At 42.8% G+C, this 21,356-nt stretch overlaps 1 protein-coding gene across 1 annotated transcript in view; it reads right to left on the reverse strand.

Annotated features, from left to right (window-relative positions):
• The window catches only part of TRAP1 (TNF receptor associated protein 1), a 50,625-nt gene that overhangs the window by 22,689 nt on the left and 6,580 nt on the right, over window positions 1-21,356 (reverse strand). The window lies entirely within an intron of this gene.

Below are 21,356 nucleotides of genomic sequence, written 5' to 3' on the forward strand. Positions count from 1 at the left end.
GTGTCTCTCCAGCTCCTTTTTGGTAACTTCCTGTTCAGCACAGTGGACCAAGGAACCACTGCGCAGAGAGAAAGAAAACTCACCCACACGACACTGCAGCCCCGGCCCGGCGAGGCTGCCGGACGCCAAAGAAAGACACACGGCCCCACCACCCAAAGGGCAGGATGCAGCCAGTCCTCACCAGCACCATGAAGACACTGGCCATGGGCCAGTGCTGTGCAGAGGGGGCTCGCTGCCCGGCACTCTCAAGACTCCGCAACACAGGACACGCCGTGTCAAAGTCCAGGCCACAACAAGTTGCAGCTGCCTGTTACACACTACGCACATGTGGCGGTCAGGAAGGAATGATTTAGAAGTAACTCGTGGCTTTCAAAATCAACGTTATCAGCTTCCACATTCCTATAAGGTGTAAATATCTCCCTTCTCTTTAAGCTTATTTTTGGATTTATAGATAACACACTTTAGCCTTTGCTAAAGGTTAAATGAGGAATACCTTTAAAACCACCCTAACTTAGAAAACATTCAGTTTCCAGATAGTCTGAATATTTAATCCCTGGCCTAGCTGCATTGTTCACTTCATCCATAGAGCTAACCTGTTCCCCCTAAAAAACGGGTATTTCTTCTGGAATTAAGTGGCATTTGGTTACATCATTCAAGTATGCACTAGCCAAGGCAGGGCTGCTGTGGTCCCCGTGGTCCCAGATGGTGCTGACGCAGGAGGCGTACGACGCCAGCAGACTGTGTGACCCCACACTGCTTCCCCTCCCAGGGACAGTGCTCCTGGATCCCCACAAAAGCTGGGGACCCTCTGCTTTAACGTGAGGGGACTTCAGGCTGCAATCAGTGGGATGTGAGACCTGGCTCAGCCTCAGGATGCAGTCTGGACTCAGTTCTCCACGGAGCACCGCCCTCCATGTACGAGCGCTTGGACCACTGGGATTGGGAGTGATGGGGCGGTCCCCGGAGGAAGACGGGAGGCAGCCCCGGAAGCACAGACTGGCAGTGTTCCTGACACTTCCACGTAAGCCCGAAAACACTGAAAAGTATTTTAGAGATTCTTACATCGAACAACCGCTCCCCAGCTCTCCCACTGCCCTCGCCCCGGCACACCTGGGGTCCTTGGCCTTCCAGAGGGCCTCCTGCCTGCACACTGTTCCATGCAATCTGGCCCGTCTCTTAAACTCAACTACTTAATCTTCTGACACCAACTCCATCTCAATACTTCTGATTTCAGGGGACTCACTGCTGAACACAACCCCACCAACTCCAAGGGCCTCAGGCTGGCCTTCCAGGCCCTCCACCAAGCAGCAGCCTGGACCTCCAGGGCCCACTCCTTCCTCCCGGCCTGCAGGCCTGCAGCCGCCCACCCTGGGGAGGGATCCCTGACTGCAGCCCTGCCCCGCTTCCCCTCCCACCCTCCTGCTTACAGTCCTTTTCTCATCACCTGCCTCTTTGTCCTGTCAGGAAAGAACAGGTCACATTCCCTCACACCCAGTTATAAGCCATCTTTACCCCCAAAGAAAACCAGAAATCACACAAACTGAACAATTTAGCGGATAAGGGCGCCTCTCCTTTTCAGAGCCCCAGAAACTACCTGTTTTAAACCTGCTCCCAGACTGGGGAGGGGGCTGTTGGGTTATGACAGGCACCTTTTATTTCCAGTCTTCTGTGCATAAATATTTTTATCAAGAACACATCTTAGGGCGTCCCTGGTGGCTCAGTGGTAAAGAATCCATCTGGTAATGCAGGAGACACAGGTTTGATCCCTTGCCCACATACCAAGGGGCAACTAAGCACGTGTACAAGCACTCAGCCTGTGCTCCAGAGCCCAGGAGTCACAACTACTGAGCCACATGCCACAAGTACTGAAGTCCACGCACCCAGAGCCCGTGCTCTGAAATGAGAAGCCCGCACATCACAACTAGAGAGCAGCCTCCACGCTCCACAACTAGAGAAAAAGCCCGTGCAGGAACAAAGACCCAGCACAGCCAAAAATAAACAAGTAAATAACGTTTTAAAAAAAGAACACATCTTAGCGACTGCTCTGTTTTAGTACACATAAAGCCGTTTACTCTTTTTAATGAACAAATAATAATCCAGTGTAATAATGAGTATTTAACTAGTGTTCAACTGATGGATGTTTAAACTGTTTCCTGTCTTGTGCTGTTGAAAATAATGTTCCAGGTGATCAAGAGTTATCTATTGCATGTTTACCCTTCATGGAAGAAAGGAGATACAAGGAAATATCCACGTTCCCACTCGTTTGTGCAAAAGCAACAGGAAGGATTAACCAGAAACTAATAAGATTGTGTATTCATTTCCTAAGGCTGTCATAACAAGGGACAGGGTGGCTTACAACCACAGATTAATCTCTCCTGGTTCTGGAGGCCAGAAGTGCAAAACCAAGGTGCCGGCAGGGCCGAGTCCTCCCGGCCCCGAGGGACAGTCTGTCCACACCCTCCACTGGCTTCTGGTGCTGCCAGCAGCCCCGGGCTCGTGGCTGCCTCACCCCCATCTCTGCCTCTGTCCTCACACAGCCTCTCTTTCCCTGGGGGTCTCCTCTGTGTCCAAATTTCTCTCCTGAGTCACTGGTTATACTGGGTTTGGGGCTCACTCTAACCCAATATGACCTCATCTTATTACATCGACAAAGACCCTCTTTCCAAATAAGGTCATGCTCACAGATGAGGGCGTGCTCACGTCTCTGGGGGCACACGATTTAAACCATAAGAAACTGGGTACCCGGGGTGTTTGCCTCCTGGGGCTGCTGTGGCAGAGCACCCTGACGAGGCCACGGAAACAACAGAAGTCTACCACCTCCCAGTTCCGGAGGCTGGAGGAATAAAGCCCAAGTGCTGGCAGGGCTGCAGGGGGGAACCCACTCCACCCCCTCCCCAGCCTTGGGGGCCTCAGGGCACCTCAGCTTGGAGACGGCGGTATCCTCCTCTGCTCGTGTCTGCCCCTGGGTTGGAATTCCCCCTTTTATAAGGACACATCAGATTGGATCAGGGCCCACCCTAACGATCTTTAACTGGATCTTCTGCAAAGACCCCATTTTCAAATAGGATCGTGTTCACAGGTCCTGGGGTCAGAATTTCAGCGTCTTTGGGGGACTTGCGATTTGACCCGTAACAGATGTGTGGGAACAGAATGGAGAAAAGAAGGGTGGGGATGAGGGAGCAGAGCTGAGGTGAAATGACATTTCTGAGCATCCTTTTCCCTCCTGACTCTCAGAACCACGGTCGTGTTTCACAAACCCAAAGAGAAAATAGTTAAGAGCAACCAGAGTGTGTGAATATAAAACGAAATGCAAACAGTAACAAACGTGCATAACTGTATGATGAACAACACAGCTGCCCTGAGAGAACCCACCTAAGTCACATGGGGGGTGGGGGTTAAGGGCACAGGAACCCCCCACCCCGTGAAGTTGAAAACCCAAGTATGGCTCTCCAGTTGGCCCTCCAACACAACCACATCCACACTGTGGATTCCACCCGGCTGCAGACTGTGCAGTACTGCAGTACCCATTTAATGGGAAAAAAACCACAAATAAGGGGACCCTCGCAGTTCAAACTGGGCTCTTCCAGGGTTAAGCGTATACTGTAAAGCTAGACTCAGAAAGGACAGCATACAATCACTGCAGCAGCAGCAGACCACGCACCTGAGCACAAGTCACGGGCTGGGAGGCCAGGGTGAACCTGTTACGCTGCAAGTGGAGGCACCAGTGTAGCGCAGAAATAAATGTCAAGGTGCGTACAAGTGTGTGACCACACACATGTGCACCTCCTGACTTTGTCCAGGGACAGGCCCAGAGGCAGCGACACCCTGCAGCAGTGAGCACTCCTGGCCCTGAGGAGAGCAACCACCTTGGACCTGCCTCCCAGGAAATGCTGGCATCCTGGGCAAACAGGTGGGTGATCACCTCCCCCCAGCGGCACTTGGATCTCCAGTGTGTGAACGCCTTCCTCCCACAGAAGGAACTGAGGCCACTGGAGAACACACTGGATGAGCCTGGAATGCCCGGGGTGCCAGAGCTGGTGACGGGACACGCCAGGAGGGCACAGGCTCCCAGTGCTGAAATCCAGGACAACCTGGGCAACTCAACAGTGACAGTGGTGGACTGTCAGCAGGCGAACAAACCAGACACAAGCCTGCACTTGCAGAAACAGTCAATAAACGGAGGAGAAGCCCTCTTCCTGACAGCAGTAAAAGTAAGAGGAACCATGGAAGCAGACAACCACCACCAGGCAAGCGACAGGTACAGATGGCTGAGGGGCGTTCACCGCAAAAAGAAGATCTGCAGAATCTCAGAGTCCCCGCCCTGCCCCGGTTTTGAAGACAGAAACGGTACTTTATGGTGCAGTAAGTAGCAGATAACCTTTAATTGAGCAACCACAGTCATCATCATCAGGAATGAGATGTATCCACATACTGCAACACTTGGTGGCGTGAGAGGGCAGTCTGTCTTCTGTCGTGGTCTCACCAAAACCACACCTCAAGCTAATCAAGAAAACACCAGACAAACCCCAACAGAGGGAAACTCTCTAAAGTAACTGGCCAGTATCTTCAAAAGTGTCGAGATCCTGAAGGAACAACACAGACCGAAGAGACACAAGAATGCAGGATGGAGGGTCCTCGGCCAGCAAAGGACGTGGATGGGAAACCAGCTAAAGTCCAGTGAGACTGGCATACGGCTGAGAAGTACTGTGTCCATGTTATTTCAGTTTCCAGTAATTACACCATGGCCATGAAAGATACTAATATTAGGGGAAACTAGGGGAAGACTGAGTACTCTTTCTATAATGTCTTTGTAAAGTACAAAATATTTCAAAATAAAAAATATTTCAAAATGCTACTGCCAAGATGGTGTTGTTATGAAACTTTTGGATCTTTGCTTATTATTAGTCAGGTAAAAATTTTACTGTAGTTTTTCTATTTCTCTCCTAGTACATTTCTCTTATGAGTAAGACTGAACATTTACTCATATTTTAAAATATTTTCTATTTCCTGTTTCATTAATGGACTGTTGATACCCTCTGATCATTTTCTACTAATTTTTTCTTATTGATTTGCAAGAACTCTTTATATATTAAGGAAATTAGTCTTTTTGCTTGAAAAGGACTTCCTTGTCCCAAGATTATATTTCCCATGTCTTATTTTTTCTATTCCTTTTGGTTTTTTTCCCACCTAATATTCAGAGTATTTTTGAGTATTTAATAATATTGTTTATGACTGGAATAATATAAATCCTCAGAGTTGAGAAAAGGGGAAAAAAAAAAGCAACCTGTATTTTCAACTAGGATTTTAAGACTTTTCATTATATTCCAAGATTATATTAATCAATAGTACTATCAAAAGCAGGTCTGATTTCAGGTTAACTGAACTTTCTTCAGGTTTTTCCAGTAGTCATGTATGGATGTGAGAGTTGGACTATAAAAAAAACTGAATGCTGAAGAATTGATGCTTTTGAACTGTGGTGTTGGAGAAGACTCTTGAGAGTCCCTTGGACTGCAAGGAGATCCAACCAGTGAATCGTAAAGGAAATCAATCCTGAATGTTCACTGGAAGGACTGATGCTAAAGCTGAAACTCCAACACTTTGGCCACCTGATGCGAAGAGCTGACTCATTTGAAAGGACCCTGATGCTGGGAAAGATCAAAGGCAGAAGGAGAAGGGGACAACAGAGGATTAGATGGTGGATGGCATCACCGACTCGATGGGCATGAGTTTGAGTAGGCTCTGGGAACTGGAGATGGACAGGGAGCTGCAGTTGGACATGCAAAGAGTCGCAAAGAGTTGGACACGACTGAGCAACTGAACTGAACTGAACTTTCTACAATGATTTTAAGAATAAACCAACAGTGCAATAAGCCTGCCTGAACCAGATAAAAACACACTCTGTCCTCATGCTCTCCCTACACCCTAAAGGAAAAAGCACAAACCTCAGTGTCAGGCTACAACATATTAATCTGTTTGGTGGTTTGGGATCACAGAATGGGAAGCACAGACAGTCTGAATCTGACACATACATCCACCAGTGCTCACAATGTTTCCTATACCTGCCATTTCTTTCCCCCTAAACTGCTTCAGGACCCAGTGTGAGGCCCTTTCTGTCACCAGGCCTCCCTCCCAGTATACAGTAATCTCTCCCTACTATGAATTAGAGCACTTATTTTCCATGTCGCTAATTTAAAACTTGTTACAAGTCAGTTTGTGGCATTTCTTGTATTAACTTTGTCTTAATATATATCTCACCGAATTAGAGCAGGGATAAGCTTATTTTGCTTGGTGTCAAACTCTCTGAAGGCAAGAACATCCGTATTTCTCTGAATGCCAAAGCATCTGATGCAGAAGAGTTTTTTTTTTTTTAAGTCTTGAAACTTTTTATTAACAAAAACATCACTACACTTAAGCAGAAGCACATTCGATCAGCCAACAGATGGTGGTAGTGATCCTGCAAGGCCATTCTTACTAGTAAGCATCAACTGAAAATGCAACTGCCAGTAGGGGCTCATGAAGGAAGGCACAGGAGTCAAAACACACTGGGTATGTTCTTTCACTTTGTTTTCTTAAAAAAAAATCCATCTTTCTTATAGATCAGCCATAGTTCTCACTATGATTTTGCTTCATAATGGCATCTAAGTTACATACTTTAGATACATGCACACTATTTTAAGCTGTGAGAAATGCACTGATTGTTTTTCTGGAATTGCATATCCCAAAATCTCCCACTTTCTCAAGTGTGACATGGGTAAGAGCAATTTCACTTTTGTCTTTACTGCATGGAGTGCCACTTCCTGTATGGCTGAGTTCGTGGCTAACAACCACGAACTTAGGAACAACAAACAAGAAGGCTACAGAAGGCTCTGGGGAGTCAACAAAGCAGGGGGATTCTGGACAGTCAAAGATAAGAGCACAGAGTAAGCGCAGGTTCAACAAAGGGTGGCTACAACTCTAACAGAAAACACTCACAATGTGTACTTTTCTGGCCTAAAGAACCAGAGGAGAGATTTGGAAAACCACAGAATATGAAAAGTGAAGGGAGGAAATCCCAGAAAGAGGGAGCCTCCAATTTGGGGAATAATAATTCTAAGTCTCTGGCTGACCTCCAGTCCAAACTGCAAGCAGTCCGGTTAAGGAAAAAAGAGTCAAACACTGCCTAAGAAAAAAGGGTCAAACGCTGATTAGCAGCTGGGGCCAGTCAGGTTAATATCCACCTTTAAAACAACAACTACCCTTCAGAGGAATATAACAGAATCCAGAAATTCCACAAGGCATCATCCACAACGTCCAGGGTGCAATAAAAAGTTACTCAGCAAACAGAGAAACAGAAAAATGTAATCCCTGTTCAAGAGAAGTGTCAGTCAATGACAACTGGTGGACATGGGTTTTAAGACAGCCATTTTAACAATACTGTGTGTCATAAAGCAAAATATGCGCAAAATAAAAGATGAGAAGTTTCAGACATAAACTATAAACGAAGAACTAAGTGGAAATCCTACATATACAAAATATCACATCTGAAACTTCAAAATTAACTAGGAGGCTTAACAACCAAATGGAAACAACAGAGAAAAGTCTATGAACTTGAAAGTAAATTGACAGAAATTATTCAAAGTGAAACAGATTACAAATAAATGAACAGGGTCTCAGACAAACGTGGGACAACAGAAAGGAGTTTAACATTTGGAATCCCAGAAGGAGAAGAGAAAGAGAATAGGGCAGGAAAAAATATTTGAAGAAATAATAACTGGAAAATTTCCCCAAAGTTGGTCAAAGACAAACTTACAGACTCAAAACTCCAGTGAACCACTAGCAAGATAATATCAAAGAAAAGCACCTAGGCATATTGTAATCAGACTGTTGAAAACAAAATAAATAGAGAAAATCTTGGCAGCAACTAGAAAAAAACAAGACATTATTCGGGGAAACAATAACCTGAATGACAGCTAACTTTTCACCAGAAGTAATGGAGGTTGAAAGACAATGGTACAACAGCTTGTCATAAATAACAGACCTGAACTAAAAGAAATGCTACAATTCTTCAGGCTGAATGTAAATGCTATGAGATGAAAACTTGGATCTTCAAAAAAGAATGCAGAACATCAGAAATAGTAACCTAGGTAAACACTAAAGAATTTTTCTCTAGTTTCTTTAAAATACATATAAAAATTAAAACATTGTTTTACCAATGTTTAAAGCCAAAATTAAATAAACTAAAACTATATAATATATACAAAAATTAAAACACTATTTTACCAAAGTTTAAACCAAAAATTAAAACACTGTCTTGTGGGGTTTATAACATATGTACATGCAGTGCATATGACAAATGTAACATAAAGGATGGGGTGGAAGGAGGAAATGTACCTATATAGTTGGCAAGGTTTCTATAGTCTATATGGTATATTACAATACTAATTCTAAATAGACTATGAGAAGTTAAGGATGAACATTACACTCTCCAGAGAAACCAAAAAAAAAAAATAAAAAAAAAAAAGATGCAAAGAGGTATAGCTAAAAAAGCATTGGTAAACCAAGATGGAATTCTGAAAAATACTTACTTGATCCAAAAGACTACAGGAAAAGTAGAAGAGACGTAAAAATGAGAAGGGACAAATAACAATAATAGAGGTAACCTGACTATATCAATAATTACATTGATCAATAATTACAAGTCAATGGGCTAAACACTCCAATTACAAGGCAAAAATTGTCAGAATTGATAGAGCAAGACCCAATTATACACTGTTCACAAAATAACCTGCTACAACGCAGGAGATGTGGGTTCAATTCCTGGGTCAGGAAGATGCCCTGGAGAAGGAAATGGCAACCTACTCCGGTGTTCTTGCCTGGGAAATCTAATGGATAGAGGAGCCTGGCGGGCTACAGTCCACTGGGTCATAAGAGTTGGATAAGACTTAGTGATTAAACCACCACCATAAAACAATCACTTTAAATATAAAACTCAGGGATTTCCCTGGTGGTCCAGGGGTTAAGACTACATGCTTCCACTGCAGAGTGTGGACGTCATCCTTGGTTGGGATCTCACATGCTGTATGGGTGCATTCATTTTCCTTTCGGAAAGGAAATAAATGAAAAAAAGAAGTGCCATGTAAAAATACAGATAAAAAGGTGGGCGTGGCCACATTAGATCAGACAAAATAGACTGCAAAATAAAAAGTATTACCAGGGAAAAAGAAGCCTATACCAGAAAGATAAAAGTTGCAGTTCACAGCAAGATCCTCTATGACCCACCCACCAGTGGAAATAAAAACAAAAATAAACAAATGGGATCTAATTAAACTTAAAAGCTTTTGCACAATGAATGAAACTGTAAGCAAGGTGAAAAGACAGCCTTCAGAATGGAAGAAAATAATAGCAAATGAAACAACTGACAAAGAATTAATCCCCAAAATATATAAGCAGCTGGACTGTGGTGTTGGAGAAGACTCTTAAGTGCCCCTTGGACTTCATGGAGATCAAACCAGTCCATCCTAAAGGAAATCAACCCTGAACATTCATTGGAAGGACTCATGCTGAAGCTGAAACTCCAATACTTGGGCCACCTGATGCAAAGATCTGACTCACTGGAAAAGACCCTGATGCTGGTAAAGATTGAAGGCAGGAGAAGGGGACGACAGAGGATGAAATGTTGGATGGTATCACCGACTCGATGGACATTGAGTGTGAGTAAGCTACAGGAGATGGGGATGGACAGGGAAGTCTAGCTTGCTGCAAAGGGGGTTGCATGATATATGCAGTTCAATACCAGGAAAACAAACAACCCAATCAAAAAGTGGGCAAAAGAACAGACATTTCTCCAAAGAAGAGATACAGATGGCTAACAAACACATGAAAAGATGCTCAACATCACTCAATATTAGAGAAATGCAAATCAAAACCACAATGAGGTATCATCTCATGCTGGTCAGAATGGCTGCCATCAAAAAGTCTACAAACAATAAATGCTGGAGAGGGTGTGGAGAAATGGGAAACCTCTTATATTATTGGTGGGTATGCAAACTGGTACAGTCACTGTGGAGAACAGTATAGAGATTCCTTAAAAAACTGGGAATAGAACTGCCATATGACCCAGCAATCCCACTGCTGGGCATACAGCCTGAGGAAACCAGAACTGAAAGAGACACATGTACTCCAGTGTTCATTGCAGCACTATTTACAACAGCTAGGACATGGAAGCAACCTAAATGTTCATCGGCAGATGAATGGATAAGGAAGCTATGGTGCATATACACAATGGAATATTACTCAGCTATAAAAAGGAACACATTTGAGTCCATTCTAATGAGGTGGATGAAACTGGAGCCTGTTACACAGAGTGAAGTAAGTCAAAAAAGAGAAATACAAATACCATATATTAAAAAATATATATGGAATTTAGAAAGATGGTAATGATGATCCTACATGCAGTGCAGCAAAAGAGACACAGATGTAAAAAACAGACTTTTGGACTCTGTGGGAGAAGGCAAGGATGGGATGATTTGAAAGAACAGCACTGAAACATGTTTATTACCATATGTAAAATAGATGCCCAGTGCAAGTTCAATGCATGAAGCAGGGTACCCAAAGCCAGTGCTCCGGGACAACCCAGAGGGATGGGGTGGGAAAGGAGGACGGACAGAGGGGTGATCAGGATGGAGGGACACATGCACACCTGTGGCTGATTTGTGTTGATGTATGGCAAAAAGCATCACAATATTGTAAAGTAATCATCTTCCAATTAAATAAATTTTAAAGAGATGCAGTTCATCAGAAAAACTTAATCATGAACATACTTGCCTAATAACAGCTTCAAAATAAATGAAATCAAAACTGAAAGAATCAAAAGAAAAAAACAAATGCACAATCATACCTGGAGATTTTGACACCTGGCTCAATAAATGACAGACCCAAAGCGAAAAAAAAAAAAAAAAACAAAAACAAATCAAGACACAGACCATCCAAGCTACAGTATGAAACACTTTTGCTTAATGGATATTTATCCAGTACTATACACCTAGCAACCGCAAAATACAGTTCTTGAAAACATTCTCTTCATGTACACACAGTATATTCACTGAGGAAGACCATAAAGTGGGCCAGAGTCTCAATTAATTTTAGAAGAACGAAATCATAGAGTAAGCTCTCTAAATACAACAGAATTAATTTAGAATCAATAATAATAAAATATCGGGCTTCTCTGGTGGCTCAGGGGTAAAGAATCTGCCTGCCAATGCAGGAGACACGGGTTCAATCCCTGATCTGGGAGGATACCACAAAGCCACGGAGCAACTAAGGCTGTGCCCCACAACTGCTGAGCCTGTGCTCCAGAGCCGGAGAAGAGCAACGACTGAGCCCACGTGCTGCAACCACTGAAGCCTGCACGCCCGAGAGCTGCGCTCCAAAACAAGAGAAGCCCGTGCACCGCAACGAGAAGTAGCCCTGCTCCCCGTAACTAGAGAAAAGCCTGAGCAGCAACGAAGACCCAGCGCAGTCAAAAATAAATAAGTGTGTGTGTGCGTGTGTGTATATAATAAAATATCTAGGAAACCTCAAGTATCTGGAAATTAACACATTCTAAATGATCCATGGGTCAAAGAAGAAATTACATGGGAAATTAGGTAACATTTAATACTTAATGAAAATACAATATATATAAAACAATACATAAAATATATAAAATACAATAGATTAGAAGTTGTGGGATACACCGAGAGACGCACGTAGCAGGAAACTTACAGCTTTAAATGCTTGTTAGAAAAGAGGCTTAAAACTGACAGCCTAAGATATCACCTTAAAGTACAACAACAACAACAAAGAAGAAGTACAAAATCAAACCCAAACACAGGAGAAAGGAGGAGATGACAAAGAGCAGAAATCAATAAAATAGAAAATGGACAAGTAATAGAGAAAACGAACAAAGCCAAAGTTGATTCTTGACAAAGATCAACAGAAGATAAGCTCCTAGCTAGACTGCTGAAGAAAGGAGAATACCAATCATAAACAACAGGAGTGAAGGGTATTGTTACAAATTCTACAGAAGCCCAGAATTTCTACTGAATTCTATCAGTTATGAGGAAGAAATAACACCAATCTTACACAAAGTTTCAGAAAATAGAACAAGGAATTGCTTTTCTTCAATTTTTGAGGATAGCATAACTCTAACATCAAAACCTGACATAGACATCACATAGACAAACACACACAATGAAAATAACACACCAGAAAAAAAAAAATACACCAATATCCCTCATGGACACAGACATGGAGGTCCTTAATAAAATATAAGCAAGGAAAACCCATTAATATATAAAAATGATACTACATCATGACAAAGCAGATTTATCTCAAAGATGCAAGGCTGGTTTGATACTGCAGGTTCAGTTCTAGACCACTGCAATAAAGCAACTACTGGGATAAAGTCACTCAAATTTGGGGGTCTCCTAGCACATATAAAAACTATGTTCACTCTATACTATGGTCTGTTAAGTGTGCAACAGCATTACATCTAAAAACACAAGGTACGGACCTTAATTCAAAAATGCTTTATTGCTAAAAAATGCTAACCATCATCTGAAAATCATCCAGCAAATCACAATCTCTTTGCTGGTGGAGGTCTTGCTCTGATGTTGGTGGGTGCTGACTGATGAGGGTGGTGGTGCGGAAAGCTGGAGTGTCTATGACAATTTCTCAATCTCTCCCTTTCACAAAGGTTTCTCTGTAGTATGCGATGCTATTTGATAGCATTTTACCACACTTTATACAGGTTGTGGTTTGTGGTACCCCAAAACGATTACAAGAGCAAAACATCAAAAATCACAGACCATTGTAACAAATATAAAAATAATGAAAAAGTTTGAAGTACTGGGAGACACAGACATGAAGTGAGCAGATGCTATCGGAAAAATAGTGCTGACAGACTAGTTCGACGCAGGGTTGCCATAAATCTTCAATTTGTAAAAAATGCAATTATCTGTGAAGTGCAATGAAGCAAAGCACTATAAAGTGAAGTAGGCCTGTAAACAGTCAATCAATATAATTAACTCTACTACACAAAAAAATAATGCAGCAAAAGAAATGGTAGTAACGAGCTTGGAATAAAGGAGCGACTGAGAGCACAGCTGTAAAGACAGCGTCTGCAGAGGTTTCTGGCCTCCACCCTAAGAGAGGGTCACCACTGCAGCACGCAGGCCAAGACTCTCTGAACTTTTAATTTTTCAAAAGAAATCAGAAACTCAAATATTCATGTCAAATCTGACTTTAAACACTTGCATTTACTTTTTTAAATGTCTGAACCAAACAAAACTGTTTTATAACCAGAATTAGCCTGTGATGGCTAGTTTGCAACTCTTTGCTAATCTGGAAAATGAAATCCATGAGAAAGTTTACCTACAGAGAGAGAAATATAAAAGCTGCAAGGAAGAGGCTTCTGGGATTTCCCTGGTGGTCCAGTAGCTAAGACTCTGCACTCCCAACGCAGGGGGCCCAGGTTCAATCCCTGGTCAGGGAACTAGATCCTACATGCTGCAACTAAAGACCCTGCATGCTGCATGGAAGAGCAAAGCTCCCACATGCTACAACTAAGACTCGGCACAGCCAAATAAAAGAAACAAAAATAAACATTAAAAAAAGAAGATGCTGATGGGAGAAAGGTGCTGACAGACTTGCTCATCCAATTCCATTTGGTAGAAATTAGGGAACAACTCTCACAGAAAAAGCAGACATCTTTTAGGGCCAGACAGTAAATATTTTAGGAGTTTTGAGCCCTGTTGCTCAACTCTGCTGCTGCAGCAGGAGAGTGGTCACAGACAACACATGAAAGAATGGGCTTATCCATGCTCTGATAAAACTTTATTTACAAAAATAGTAAGTCTAGTTTGACTCATGCACCTTCATTCACAGAACAGAGATAATTCATAAAGGAAAAGACTGGTATTTAACAAAGTTAAAATTAAGAACTTCTGTTAATCAAACCAAACAAAAAACTCCATCTCCCTCTGAAACATCAGGCCAAAACAAACATCAGACCGAGAGTGAAGTGGTGAGCTACAAGCTAGGAGAACACATTTGCAATAACTGACAAAGGGTATATTGATAAAAGATTAGCACCCATAAAAAATACATATGTGAAAGTGTTAGTTGCTTAGTCATGTCTGACTCTTTGCGACCCCGTGGACTGTAGCCTGCCAGGTTCCTCTGTCCATGGGGATTCTCCAGGCAAGAATACTGGAGTGGGTTGCCCTTCCCTTCTCCAGGGGATCTTCCTGACCCAGGGATTGAACCCAGGTCTTTAGAATTGCAGGTAGATTCTTTACAATCAAGAAGAAAAAGATTGGGGCAAAAAAACACGAAACATGAACAGCATTTCACAGAAAAGGAAATATGGCCAATAAACCATAGAAAAAACTTAATTAGCAATCCATTAAAAGGCAGTTAAAATCACAACTGAAACATTTCATAACCATCAAACTGACAAACATTTAAACATCTGGAAATGCCAAGCTCTAGTGAGGATACAGCACAGTGGGAAGTCTCACAGAGCTGATGGAATGTAAATCCAGATCCACTCTGAAAAAGTCAAGTGTGGAGTAAAAACACACACCCTAAACCCAGCAACTCCACATGAGTCACGCACCCTATGGAAACGCACTGTGCGCCCACGGGCAGGATGCCTGCACAAGGATGCACCCGGAGCCTCGTCTCCAGAAGCCCTACATGAGCAGTAGCCCCTAGCCCGTGCCGGGGATGGAGGAACGAGAGGCAGCACGTTCGCGTGAGGGAATCTTATAGAACGTGCTGTGGGCGGATCTCACAGACAACACCTGGAGCACACCAAACGATCCAACAGTACACATGCTGCTGGCAGGAATCACACCTAAGGAAATGAAGCTACAGTCACACAACCGAGTAAGCAGGTGATGCACGTTACCCAAGATAAAGCTAAGAAAACAAAGTTGACCCAAGAAAGTCACAGCAGAATATACCCAGTATGATTTCAACAAATTGTGTGTACTTATGTGCATATATACATATACACACATATGCAGAAATAAAAAGAAAAGCAAGGGAATAAAACCCAGAATATTCAAGTCAGCAGTCACCTCTAGCGGAGAGAGAAGGGGACACATCAGGGAGGGCACACAGTGCCCTCGAGGGAAGGTGACGTCTGTTCCTGAGGTGGGCAACGGGGATTCCTTTATGCTGGCACAGACATATTACATGCATTCCTTTTTAGATGGCATGCATTTCACCAAAAGAAGAAAGGATGGGAGGGAGGTTGGCAGGAAGGAAAGAGGAGAGGGAGGGAGAGGGGGACAAAGGAGGGAGGGAAGCAGACTTTGGGGTGGGGACCTAACCAGCAGCTTCCACCCCTCTGGGTCACTTTGGACGTGCAAATAGAGATGCACACGAGCCTCTGGAAACCAGCCTAAGCAGAGCAGATCCCCATGGCTTGGTCTGTGGGATGTAACGTGGGCAGGGGCCAGCTCTCCCTGAAGTCCAGGAGGGCAGGATAAGCCTGTGGTGTAGCCCGGCCTGCAGGTGGGAAGTGGAGGAGCTGCAGCAAAGGGAATCTGGCAGGCCCCAAACAACCCAATCAATGCTTCCTGAGCGAAGGCCCCGCTTTGGCATTTTGCTCTACTTCAAACCACGATTAAGCCTCACCAGCTCAGATGACAGGAACGTCCACAGAGCTATTTTTTTTCAGACCATACTTCTGGCGACCCTGTGGGGACAGTACTCAGGGTTGTGGGAAACGGCTTGAGGCCAGTGGAAGGTGATCTGGCCAAATTGGTCAAGATTACAAGCCTTCTAATCTGGCAATTCCACTTTGGGACTTTATTCTGGGACTATAATACAGCCAAACGTGAATATAAAGAGAGATGAAAGACCATACACTATAGCAAATTCCTGGGAACCACCTAAATGTCCATCAAAAGAGGACTCATAAATGATGGTGCCTCCTGACATAGGACCACTACTAAAATGTGGCTATTAAAAAAAAAAGACTGAGGGAACTGTGTACTGATACAGAATGCTCTCCGGTATCTACTAAGTGAATAACAGAACATGGAGAAGTGCATATACTGGCAGAAGAAAAATGTATATCTGCACATGTGCTGTGTGTGCTAAGTCGCGTCAGTCATGCCTGACTCTTTGTGATCCCGTGGACTGTAGCCCGCCAGGCTCCTCTCTCCAAGGGATTCTCCAGGCAAGAATACTGGAGTGGGTGGCCATGCCTTTCCAAGCAATCTTCCTGACCCAGGGATTCGACTGCATCTATGTCTCCTGAACTGGGAGGGGGTTCTTTACCACTAGTGCCACCTGGGAAGCCTACTCTACGCATCTAACACTGGCAGGACAGACGAAGGATACACAAACAACTAATAATTGTGATGACCTATGAAGAGGGGGATGAAGGAAGGGGGACAAAACTGAGAGCAAGACTTCTCAATGAGTATCTTTCTAATCAAATATTTAAATACTCGAAACAGTACACTAAAAAATGTGGCTGTCACAAAAAGGGCTAGCCCCTTCCCACCAAATGTCAATGTTGGGGTCATGAGAAGGTCCCTAAAAAACATACCAGATGAGGCTCCGGGGTAGGGGTCCCCCCATGAGTCAGGGGCCAATGACCAGGCAGAGTGTCATCAGTAAAGGATTAGCAAACACATTATAATATATATATAATGGATACTCTGAAACACAGAACAATGAGGCAATGGTACGTCTAAAGTGTCCTGATGTTGAATTAACTATAAGATATATTAAGAAAACACCTGGTCCAGAACAGTGGTCTGCATTTATTACTATGGTGATTAAATACATGTATGTGTGTATGTTTCTTCTCATAAGCCAAGTGTGTCTCTGTGAAGACACCCAAGAAATGGGCTGAGGGGGCTGCCCTCAGGAGGGGAATTGGTGGCTAAGGGTAGCAGCTGAAGAGAGATGCTTTTCATTGCACACTCCTCTGTACCTTTTGAATTGTGCTATGTGTATCAATACCTATTTACAAAGTAGCCTATTCACAACATTCTTTATAAAAAGTACCCAAATACAAAAAACATTAAAAAGAAGTTACTAGAGACATAAAACACACTTATAAAGAGATATAAAAAGCTTGGGGAAATGCCCTTGAATAGTGTTTAAAGGTGCCAATTCTCTAATTTTTAAAACATGATCCCACTGAAAAATCAAACAGGATTTTTTTCACTATTCAAGCAAATTCTAAAATTCATATGGAAAAATAAAAGTGCACATACAGCCAAGACATTTTTGAAAAGCATGAGGAAATATTATAAAATATTAAAACACATTAAAGCTACAGTATTAATTTCTCCCCTCACTTATTATATCAGAACAAATTCTAGATGAACTATAAAAGTGAAAATAAAAGCTAAAAGTACTAGAATTACAGAAAGTATTTAAAATAGCTTTGGGCTTCCTGGGAGGCTCAGCAGTAAAGAATCTGCCTGCCAATGCAGGAGATGCAGGGCCAATCCCTGGGTCAGGAAGATCCCCTGGAGAAGGAAATGCCTCCAGTAGTCTTGCCTGGAGAATTCCATGGACAGAGGAGCCTGGCAGGCTATAGTCCATACGGTCACAAAGAGTCAGACGCGACTGAGCATGCATGCAAGCAAAATTACTTTATTGAGATATTACTCACCCACTTAAAGTGCACAATTCAATGACTTTGAGTATACTTACAAAACCATCATCACTATAATTATCACCCCAGAAAGAAACTCCACACCCATCGGCAGTCACTCCCCGTTCTCCATGCCCCCAGCTCCTGGCAACCGCTTTCCACCTCTACAGAGTTGCCTGTGGACAGTTCCCATAAATGCAATCATACCATACATGGTCTTTGTCTGGGGCTTCTGTCACTGAATGTGGTATCTTCAAGGTTCAACCACGCCGTAGGGCATAGCACACATCACTCCTTTTTATGGCTGAATAGTATCAATTATGTGGATAGGCTACAAGATGTTTACGTCATCAGCTGATGAGCAATTGTCCCATTTCTGCTTTTTTGCTATTCTAAACAATGTTTCTATAAATACTGGTGTACAAGTTTCAATATTTAAATTCTCCTGGGTGTAAACCCAGGAGTGGAATTGCTAGTCAAATGGTAATCCTAAATTTAATCATTTGAGGGACGGCAAGATGGTTGGTTTTCCAAAGTGCTGCACCATTTTCTATTCCTGCCAGCAGCGGGTGAAGTTTCCAGTTTCTCCACATCGTTGTCAGCGCTTGTTTCTGCTGTGCTTTTTATCACAGCCACTGCGGCGAGGCTGATGCGCTACCTCACTGTGCGGGGACCTGCACTTCCCTACCCAATGACTACTGATGGTGATCATTGGAGATTTTTCCTTAATGACTTGAGAATAAGGAAATCTGTTTAAATAAGATACACAGCCCAAGAACAAGACACATAGCCCACATATTTGTGGACAATGTGAAAATTAAGGTCAAAAGAGCAGACCTTAAAAGGGGGTAAAAAATTTTTTTTAATGTGTGAGGTGATGGATGTTAACTAATTATGGTGATTATTTTGTACATACAAATAACAAATCATTATGTTGTACAACTAAAACTAATATAACAATCATGATTATATGTCAATCATATCAACTGAAAAAAATACAAAATTTTAATGAATAAACAAAACCAATTAGCAATAACCACACTTTAAAAAATTTTAAGTCAGTGGGCAAACACACTAGAGACAAAAAAGTCTGAAAACAGGGCAGAGGGCTGGTTTCCTTGATAACAGAGCACTAACAGATCCACAAGAAGAAGGCCAAGTGCAAGAGAAGAGTGGCAACTCACAAGAGAGAGAAACATCAATGGCTTTGAATCATAGAAAAGGATGCATTACCACACTCGTAACTAAAAAAGTGCCTTTTCAAACAAGATAGAAGATTTCCCTGGTGGTCCAGTGGTTAAGAATCCACCTGCCAATGCAAGGGACGTGGGTTTGATCCCGGGAGGGACACGCCATGGGACAACTAAGCTGGCACACTGCAACTACGGAAGCCCGCATACCTTAGAGCCTGTGATCCACAAGAGAAGCCAACGCAATGAGAAGCCTGCACACAACTAAAGGGGAACACATGTAAACCCACGGCTGATTCACGTCAATGTACGGCAAAAACCACTGCAAGACTGTAAAGTAATTAGCCTGCAACTAATAAAAATAAAGGGAAAAAAAAAAGTAACCCCCACTCGCCACAACTAAAGGAAAGCCTGAATGCAGCAATGAAGATGCAGCACAGTCAAAAATAAATAATTTTTTTTTTTAATAATTTTTTTAAATAAGTAAAATCAGTAACATTTTCACTATCAGACTGACATTTATAAAGTACTGTTGTGCTAGCACTGGTGAAGGGTAAAAAACTGTTGGCAGTGCTGCCAGTGACTTTAAAAAAAAAACAGAAATGAAGTTAGCAAAGGTCCATCAGGAGAGGGGTAAGGTAAGAAAAAGAAATGCAAAAAGGCAAACTGGTTGTCTGAGGAGGCCTTACAAATAGCTGTGAAAAGAAGAGAAGTGAAAGGCAAAGGAGAAAAGCAAAGATATACTCATTTGAATGCAGAGTTCCAAAGAACAGCAAGGAGAGATAAGAAAGCCTTCCTCAGCGATCAATGCAAAGAAATAGAGGAAAACAACAGAATGGGAAAGACTAGAGATCTCTTCAAGAAAATTAGAGATACCAAGGGAACATTTCATGCAAAGATGGGCTCAATAAAGGACAGAAATGGTATGGATCTAACAGAAGCAGAAGATATTAAGGAGAGGTGGCAAGAATACACAGAACTGTATAAAAAAGATCTTCATGACCCAGATAATCACGATGGTGTGATCACTCACCTAGAGCCAGACATCCTGGAATGTGAAGTCAAGTGGGCCTTAGGAAGCATCACTAAAAACAAAGCTAGTGGAGGTGATGGAATTCCAGTTGAGCTATTTCAAATCCTGAAAGATGATGCTGTGAAAGTGCTGCACTCAATACGCCCGCAAATTTGGAAAACTCAGCAGTGGCCACAGGACAGGAAAAGGTCAGTTTTCATTCCAATCCCAAAGAAAGACAATGTCAAAGAATGCTCAAACTACTGCACAATTGCACTCACCTCACACACTAGCAAAGTAATGCTCAAAATTCCCCAAGCTAGGCTTCAACAGTATGTGAACCGTGAACTTCCAGATGTTCAAGCTGGATTCAGAAAAGGCAGAGAAACCAGAGATCAAATTGCCAATAACTACTGGATCATCAAAAAAGCAAAAGAGTTCCAGAAAAACATCTACTTCTGCTTTATTGACTATGCCAAAGCCTTTGACTGTATCACAACAAACTGTGGAAAACTCTTAAAGAGAGGGAATACCAGACCACCTGACCTGTCTCCTGAGAAACCTGTATGCAGGTCAAGAAGCAACAGTTAGAACTGGACATGGAACAACAGACTGGTTCCAAATCAGAAAAGGAGTACATCAAGACTGTATACTGTCACCCTGCTTATTTAACTTATATGCAGAGCACATCATGAGAAACGCCGGGCTGGAAGAAGCACAAACTGGAATCAAGACTGCCAGGAGGAATATCAATAACCTCAGATATGCAGATGACACCACCCTTATGGCAGAAAGCGAAGAAGAACTAAACAGCCTCTTGATGAAAGTGAAAGAGGAGAGTGAAAAAGTTGGCTTAAAACTCAACATTCAGAAAACTGAGATCATGGCATCTGGTCCCATCACTTCATGGCAAATAGGTGAGGAAACAGTGGAAACAGTGAGAGACTTTATTTTGAGGGGCTCCGAAATCACTGCAGATGGTGACTGCAGCCATGAAATTAAAAGACGCTTGCTATGACCAACCTAGAGAGCATATTAAAAAGCAGAGACATTACTTAGCCAACAAAGGTCCATCTCGTCAAAGCTATGGTTTTTCCAGTGGTCATGTATGGATGTGAGAGTTGGACTATAAAGAAAGCTGAGCACCGAAGAATTGATGCTTTTGAACTGTGGTGTTGGAGAAGACACTTGAGAGTCCCTTGGACAGCAAGGAGATCCAACCAGTCAATTCTAAAGAAAATCAGTCCTGAATATTCATTGGAAGGACTGATGCTGAAGCTGAAACTCCAATATTTTGGTCACCTGATGTGAAGAACTGACTCACTGGAAAAGACCCTGATGCTGGGAAAGATTGAAGGCGGGAGGAGAAGGTGACGACAGAGGATGAGACGGTTGGATGGCATCACCGACTCAACGGACATGAGTTTAAGGAAATTCTGGAAGTTGGTGATGGACAGGGAGGCCTGGCGTGCTCCAGTCCATGGGGTTGCAAAGAATCGGACAC

This window comes from Muntiacus reevesi, chromosome 2, assembly GCF_963930625.1.
Source record: "Muntiacus reevesi chromosome 2, mMunRee1.1, whole genome shotgun sequence".
In the NCBI taxonomy this organism is placed as follows: domain Eukaryota; kingdom Metazoa; phylum Chordata; class Mammalia; order Artiodactyla; family Cervidae; genus Muntiacus; species Muntiacus reevesi.